This window comes from Arachis ipaensis, chromosome B7, assembly GCF_059453495.1.
Source record: "Arachis ipaensis isolate K30076 ecotype BB chromosome B7, ASM5945349v1, whole genome shotgun sequence".
Lineage (NCBI taxonomy): Eukaryota > Viridiplantae > Streptophyta > Magnoliopsida > Fabales > Fabaceae > Arachis > Arachis ipaensis.
Genome location: NC_142442.1, coordinates 36,539,575 through 36,547,082, shown reverse-complemented (window position 1 = coordinate 36,547,082; position 7,508 = coordinate 36,539,575). Strand labels below are relative to the sequence as shown.

General features: G+C 36.8%; 1 non-coding gene across 1 annotated transcript; it reads right to left on the bottom strand.

Annotated features, from left to right (window-relative positions):
• Nucleotides 1-1,973: 1,973 nt before the first annotated feature.
• Nucleotides 1,974-2,081, bottom strand: LOC148550852 (small nucleolar RNA R71). Its single transcript, XR_015893302.1, has one exon. It is a non-coding gene; the product is annotated as a small nucleolar RNA R71 (small nucleolar RNA).
• Between the last annotated feature and the right edge of the window lie 5,427 nt (nt 2,082-7,508).

The window sequence follows — 7,508 nt, the reverse complement described above, 5'->3', positions numbered from 1 at the left end:
AAATATTTTTGTGTTTCTTGTTTGAGTCTAGAGTCAATTTTTAAGTTTGGTGTCTTGCATGTGTTTGTTTTTCTCAAGAATTTTCAAAAATTCATCATATGTCCTTCATGATCTTCAAGTTGTTCCTGGCCAGTCTTCTTGTTTGATCTTCATATTTTCTTGTTTTGTATCTTTTCTTGTTTTTCATATGCATTCTTGAAACATTAATGCCTAAAGAATAAAAATTTTTAAGTTTGGTGTCTTGCATGTTTTCTTTTCTTGAAAATATTTCAAAAATAAGTTCTTGGTGTTCATCTTGACATTCAAAGTGTTCTTAGTGTTCATCTTGACATTCATAGTGTTCTTGCATGCATTAGGTGTTTTGATTCATAATTTTCATTATTTGTTTCAATTTTGTATTTTTCTCTTTCGTCATTAAAAATTCAAAAATAAAAAAATATATCTTTCCCTTTTTCACTCATCAAATTCGAAAATTTGAGTTGACTTTTTCAAAATTTTTTAAAATCTAGTTGTTTTTATGAGTCAAATCAAATTTTCAATTTAAAAATCTTATCTTTTTCAAAATCAAATCTTTTTCAATTTTCTTTTCATATTTTCGAATTCCTTTTTAAAATTTTTCAAAATCTTTTTCATTTTTTCGAAAATATTCAAATTAATTTTTAAAATCTTTTTCTTATTTTATTTCTTAATTTTCGAAAATTTTATTAGCATTTAATGTTTTGATTCAAAATTTTTCAAAGTTGTTACTTGCCTATTAAGAAAGGTTCAATCTTTAAACTCTAGAATCATATCTTTTTAGTTTCTTGTTAGCCAAGTAATCAACTTTAATTTTCAAAATCAAATCTTTTTAAATTTCTTTTTCAAATCTTTTTCAAAATAAATTTCAATCAGATCTTTTTCAAAATCAATTTCAAAATCTTTTCTAACTTCTTATCTTTTCAAATTTGATTTTCAAATCTTTTTCAATCAATCTTATCTTTTTGTTTCAATCATATATTTTTCAACAAATTTCAAATCTCTTTTAATCAATCATATCTTTTTATTTCAATCATATATTTTTCAAAACTGCCCAACTAACTCTCTACCTTCAATTTTCGAAAATTCCTTCCCTCTTTTTCAAAATTTCATTTTAATTAACTAATTGTTTTAATTTTAATTTAATTTCAATTTTAATTTTCGAATTTTAAATTTAATTTTAAAATATTTTTATTTTATTTTGTTTAATTTTTGAATTCCTTTCTTATCTCTCATCTCCTTCTATTTATTTATTCATCTACTAACACTTCTCCTCACCCAAAAATTTGAACCCCTTCTTCTCCTCTGAGTTCGAATTCTTCTCTTCTTCATTCTTTTTCTTATTTTCTTCTACTCACACAAGGGAACCTCTATACTGTGGTAAAAAAGGATCCCTATTATTATTTTCTGTTCCCTTTTTTTTTATGAGCAGGAGTAAGGACAAGAACATTCTTGTTGAAGCTGATCCTGAACCTAAAAGGACTCTGAAGAGGAAACTAAGAGAAGCTAAAATATAACAATCCAGAGACAACCTTACAGAAATTTTTGAAAAGGAAGAGGAGATGGCAGCCGAAAATAATAATAATGCAAGGAAGATGCTTGGTGACTTTACTGCACCTAATTCCAATTTACATGGAAGAAGCATCTCAATCCCTGCCATTGGAGCAAACAATTTTGAGCTTAAACCTCAATTAGTTTCTCTGATGCAACAGAACTGCAAGTTTCATGGACTTCCATCTGAAGATCCTTTTCAGTTCTTAACTGAGTTCTTGCAGATCTGTGATACTGTTAAGACCAGTGGAGTTGACCCCGAGGTCTACATGCTTATGCTTTTCCCGTTCGCTATAAGAGACAGAGCTAGAGTATGGTTGGACTCTCAACCTAAAGATAGCTTGAATTCTTGGGATAAGCTGGTCACGACTTTCTTAGCCAAGTTCTTTCCTCCTCAAAAGCTTAGTAAGCTTAGAGTGGATGTTCAAACCTTCAAACAGAAGGAAGGTGAATCCCTCTATGAAGCTTGGGAGAGATATAAGCAACTGACCAAAAAGTGCCCCTCTGACATGCTTTCAGAATGGACCATTCTGGATATATTCTATGATGGTCTGTCTGAGCTATCAAAGATGTCATTGGACCATTCTACAGGTGGATCCATTCACCTAAAGAAAACGCCTGTAGAAGCTCAAGAACTCATTGACATGGTTGCTAATAACCAGTTCATGTACACTTCTGAGAGGAATCCTGTAAGTAATGGGACGCCTCAGAAGAAGGGAGTTCTTGAAATTGATACTCTGAATGCCATATTAGCTCAGAACAAAATATTGACTCAGCAAGTCAATATGATTTCTCAGAGTCTGAATGGAATGCAAGCTGCATCCAACAGTACTCAAGAGGCATCTTTTGAGGAAGAAGCTTATGATCCTAAAAATCCTGCAATAGCAGAGGTGAATTACATGGGTGAACCCTATGGAAACACCTATAATCCCTCATGGAGAAATCACCCAAATCTCTCATGGAAGGATCAACAAAAGCCTCAACAAGGCTTTAATAATGGTGGAAGAAACAGGTTTAGCAATAGCAAACCTTTTCCATCATCCACTCAGCAACAGACAGAGAATTCTGAAAAAATCCATCTAGCTTAGCAAATATAGTCTCTGATCTATCTAAGGCCACTTTAAGTTTCATGAATGAAATAAGGTCCTCAATTAGAAATTTGGAGGCACAAGTGGGCCAGGTGAGTAAAAGAATCACTGAAACCCCTCCTAGTACTCTCCCAAGCAATACAGAAGAAAATCCAAAAGGAGAGTGTAAGGCCATTGAATTGATCATCATGGCCGAACCTGCAAGGGAGGGAAAGGACGTGAATCCCAGTGAGGAAGACCTCCTGGGACGTCCAGAGATCAATAAGGAGCTTCCCTCTGATGAACCAAAGGACTCTGAGGCTCATCTAGAGACCATAGAGATTCCATTAAACCTCCTTATACCATTCATGAGCTCTGATGAGTATTCTTCTTCTGAAGAGAATGAGGATGTTACTGAAGAGCAAGTTGCCAAGTACCTTGGTGCAATCATGAAGCTGAATGCCAAATTATTTGGTAATGAGACTTGGGAAGATGAACCTCCCTTGCTCATCAATAAACTAAGTGATCTGAATCAACTGATATTGCCTCAGAAGAAACAGGATCCTGGAAAGTTCTTAATACCTTGTACCATAGGCACCATGACCTTTGAGAAGGCTCTATGTGACCTTGGATCAGGGATAAACCTCATGCCACTCTCTATAATGGAGAAACTGGGAATCTTTGAGGTGCAAGCTGCCAGAATCTCATTAGATATGGTAGACAACTCAAGAAAACAGGCTTATGAACAGGTAGAGGACGTATTAGTAAAGGTTGAAGGCCTTTACATCCCTGCTGATTTCATAATCCTAGACACAGGGAAGGAAGAGGACGAATCCATCATCCTTGGAAGACCCTTCCTAGCCACAACAAGAGCTGTGATTGATGTGGACAAAGGAGAGTTAGTCCTTCAACTGAATGAGGATAACCTTGTGTTTCAAACTCAAGGATCTCCTTCTGTAACCATGGAGAGGAAGCATGAAAAGCTTCTCTCACTGCAGAGTCAACAAAAACCCCCACAGTCAAACTCTAAGTTTGGTGTTGGGAGGCCACAACCAAACTCTAAGTTTGGTGTTGAACCCCCACATTCAAACTCTAAGTTTGGTATTGGGAGGTCCCAACAATGCTCTGAACATCTGTGAGGCTCCATGAGAGCTCATTGTCAAGCTATTGACATTAAAGAAGCGCTTATTGAGAGGCAACCCAATGTTATTTAATCATATCTATTTTATTTTCTTTTTGTTATTTCGTGTTTTATTAGGTTGATGATCATGTGAAGTCATAAAAACTACTGAAAAATAAAAAACAGAATGAATAACAGCATTGAAAATAGCACACCCTGGAGGAGAGCAGTCTGGCGTTTAAACACCAGAAATAAGCATCTGTCTGGCGTTTAACGCCAGAAACAGGCACCAAGCTGGCGTTTAACGCTAGAAACAAGCATCTACCTGGCGTTAAACGCTAGAAACAAGCTACATTTGGGCATTTAACGCCAGAAACAGGCAGCAGTCTGGCGTTAAATGCCAGGATTGCCCAGCAAGGGTGTTTTACACGCCTAATTGGAGCAGGGATGTTAAGTCCTTGACCCCATTTGATCTGTGGACCCCACAGGATCCCCACCACTTCTTCTCTCATCTTCACACCTTTTTATAACTCTCTTTCCCAAAATAACCTCCACCAATCACTTCTAATTCCCCTCCAAAACCATCATACACTCACCTACACCCACCCACTCAAATTCAAACCATCACTCCTTCCTTTTCACACATCATAACCACCTTAAACCCCCAGTGGCCGAACCATTCACACACCTCCATCTCCTCCATCTCTTCTTCTTCTCCTCCTTTCTTTCTTTTTTTGCTCGAGGACGAGCAAATATTTTAAGTTTGGTGTGAAAAAAGCATTGTTTTTTTTTTGTTTTTCCATAACCACTAATGCCTCAAGGGATGCACTTCCCTCCACAAAACTATTGGGAACAAATCAACACTTTCCTTGGAGAATTAAGTTCCAACATGGGACAACTAAGGGTGGAGCATCAAGAGCACTCCATCATCCTCCATGAAATTAGAGAAGATCAAAGAGCTATGAGGGAGGAGCAACAAAGACAAGGAAGAGACATAGAGGAGCTTAAAAGCACCATTGGTTCTTCAAGAAGAGGAAGACGCCACCCTCACTAAGGTGGACTCATTCCTTAATCTCCTTGTCTATTTATTTTCTGTTTTCGGTTTCCATACTTCATGTTTAATTATGTTTGTGCCTTTACTATATGATCATTAGTGTCTAAGTGTCTATGCCTTAAAGTTATGAATATGAATCCATCACCTCTCTTAAATGAAAACTGTTCTAAAAACAAAAGAACAAGAAGTACATGGTTTCAAATTCATCCTTGAAACTAGTTTAATTATTTTGATGTAGTGGCAATACTTTTTGTTTTCTGAATGTATGCTTGAACAGTGCATATGTCTTTTGAAGTTGTTGTTTATGAATGTTAAATATGTTGGCTCTTGAAGAATAAGGAAAAAGGAGAAATGTTATTTGATAATCTGAAAAATCATAAAAATGATTCTTGAAGCAAGAAAAAGCAGTGAATACAAAAGCTTGCAGAAAAAAAAAAGAAAAAAATATAGCAAAAAAAAAGGGGAGAAAAAGAAAAAGCAAGCAGAAAAAGCCAAAAGCTCTTTAAACCAAAAGGCAAGAGCAAAAAGCCAATAGCCCTTAAAACCAAAAGGCAAGGGTAAATAAAAAGGATCCAAGGCTTTGAGCATCAGTGGATAGGAGGGCCTAAAGGAATAAAATCCTGGCCTAAGCGGCTAAACCAAGCTGTCCCTAACCATGTGCTTGTGGCGTGAAGGTGTCAAGTGAAAACTTGAGACTGAGCGGTTAAAGTCAAGGTCCAAAGCAAAAAAAAGAGTGTGCTTAAGAACCCTGGACACCTCTAATTGGGGACTTTAGCAAAGCTGAGTCACAATCTGAAAAGGTTCACCCAATTATGTGTCTGTGGCATTTATGTATCCGGGGGTAATACTGGAAAACAAAGTACTTAGGGTCACGGCCAAGACTCATAAAGTAGCTGTGTTCAAAAATCAACATACTGAACTAGGAGAATCAATAACACAATCTGAATTCTCAGTTCCTATAGATGCCAATCTTCTGAACTTCAATGGATAAAGTGAGATGCCAAAACTATTCAAGAGGCAAAAAGCTACAAGTCCCGCTCATCTGATTGGAGCTAAGTTTCATTGATATTTTGGAATTTATAGTATATTCTCTTCTTTTTATCCTATTTGATTTTTAGTTGCTTGGGGACAAGCAACAATTTAAGTTTGGTGTTGTGATGAGCGAATAATTTATACGCTTTTTTGCATTGTTTTTATATAGTTTTCAGTATAAATTAGTTAGTTTTTAGTATATTTTATTAGTTTTTAATTAAAATTCACATTTCTGGACTTTACTATGAGTTTGTGTGTTTTTCTTTGATTTCAGGTAAATTCTGGCTGAAATTGAGGGACTTGAGCAAAAATCAGATTTAGAGGTTGAAGAAGGATTGTAGATGCTGTTGGATTCTGACCTCCCTACACTCAAAGTGGATTTTATGGAGCTACAAAACTCCAAATGGCGCTCTCTTAATCGCGTTGGAAAGTAGACATCCAGGGCTTTCCAGAAATATATAATAGTCCATACTTTGATTAAGGATAGACGACGTAAACTGGCGTTGAACGCCAGTTCCATGCTGCATTCTGGAGTCAAACGCCAGAAACAGGTTGCAAAGTGGAGTTAAACGCCAGAAATAGGTTACAAACTAGCGTTCAACTCCAAGAAAGACCTCTACACGTGTAAAGCTCAATGCTCAGCCCAAGCACACACCAAGTGGGCCCCGGAAGTGGATTTCTGCATCATTTACTTATCTCTGTAAACCCTAGTAACTAGTTTAGTATAAATAGGACTTTTTACTATTGTATTTACATCTTTACATCTTTGGATTACCTTTTGATCTTCAGATCATGTTTGGGGGCTGGCCTCTCGGCCATGCCTGGACCTTCATCACTTATGTATTTTTAACGGTAGAGTTTCTACACACCGTAGATTAAGGTGTGGAGCTCTGCTGTTCTTCAAAGATTAATGCAAAGTACTACTGTTTTTCTATTCAATTCAACTTATTCCGCTTCTAAGATATTCATTCGCACTTCAATATGATGGATGTGATGATCGTGACAGTCATCATCATTCTCAACTTATGAACGCGTGCCTGACAACCACTTCCGTTCTACCTTAGATTGAATGGATATCTCTTGGATATCTAATACAGGGGACCGAGTCCGAGTTATTAGTGTCTTCGTGGTATAAGTTAGAACCCATGGACGGCCATTCTTGGGAATTCGGAAAGTCTAAACCTTGTCTGTGGTATTCCGAGTAGGATTCAGGGATTGAATGATTATGACGAGCTTCAAACTCGCGAGTGCTGGGCGTAGTGACAGACGCAAAAGGATAGTAAATCCTATTCCAGTATGATCGAGAACAGACAGATGATTAGCCATGCAGTGACAGCGCATTGGACCATTTTCACTGAGAGGACAGGTGGCCATTGACAACAGTGATGCCTAACATACAGCTTGCCATGGAAAGGAGTAGGAAGGATTGGATGAAGACAGCAGGAAAGCAGAGGTTCAGAGGGACGAAAGTATCTCTATACGCTTATCTGAAATTCTCACCAATGAATTACATAAGTACCATTATCCTATTTTATATTTTATTTATCTTTTACTTATCAATTCATAAAATCAGTTGAATCCGCCTGACTGAGATTTACAAGGTGACCATAGCTTGCTTCAAGCCGACAATCTCCGTGGGATCGCCTTACTCACGTAAGGTTTATTACTT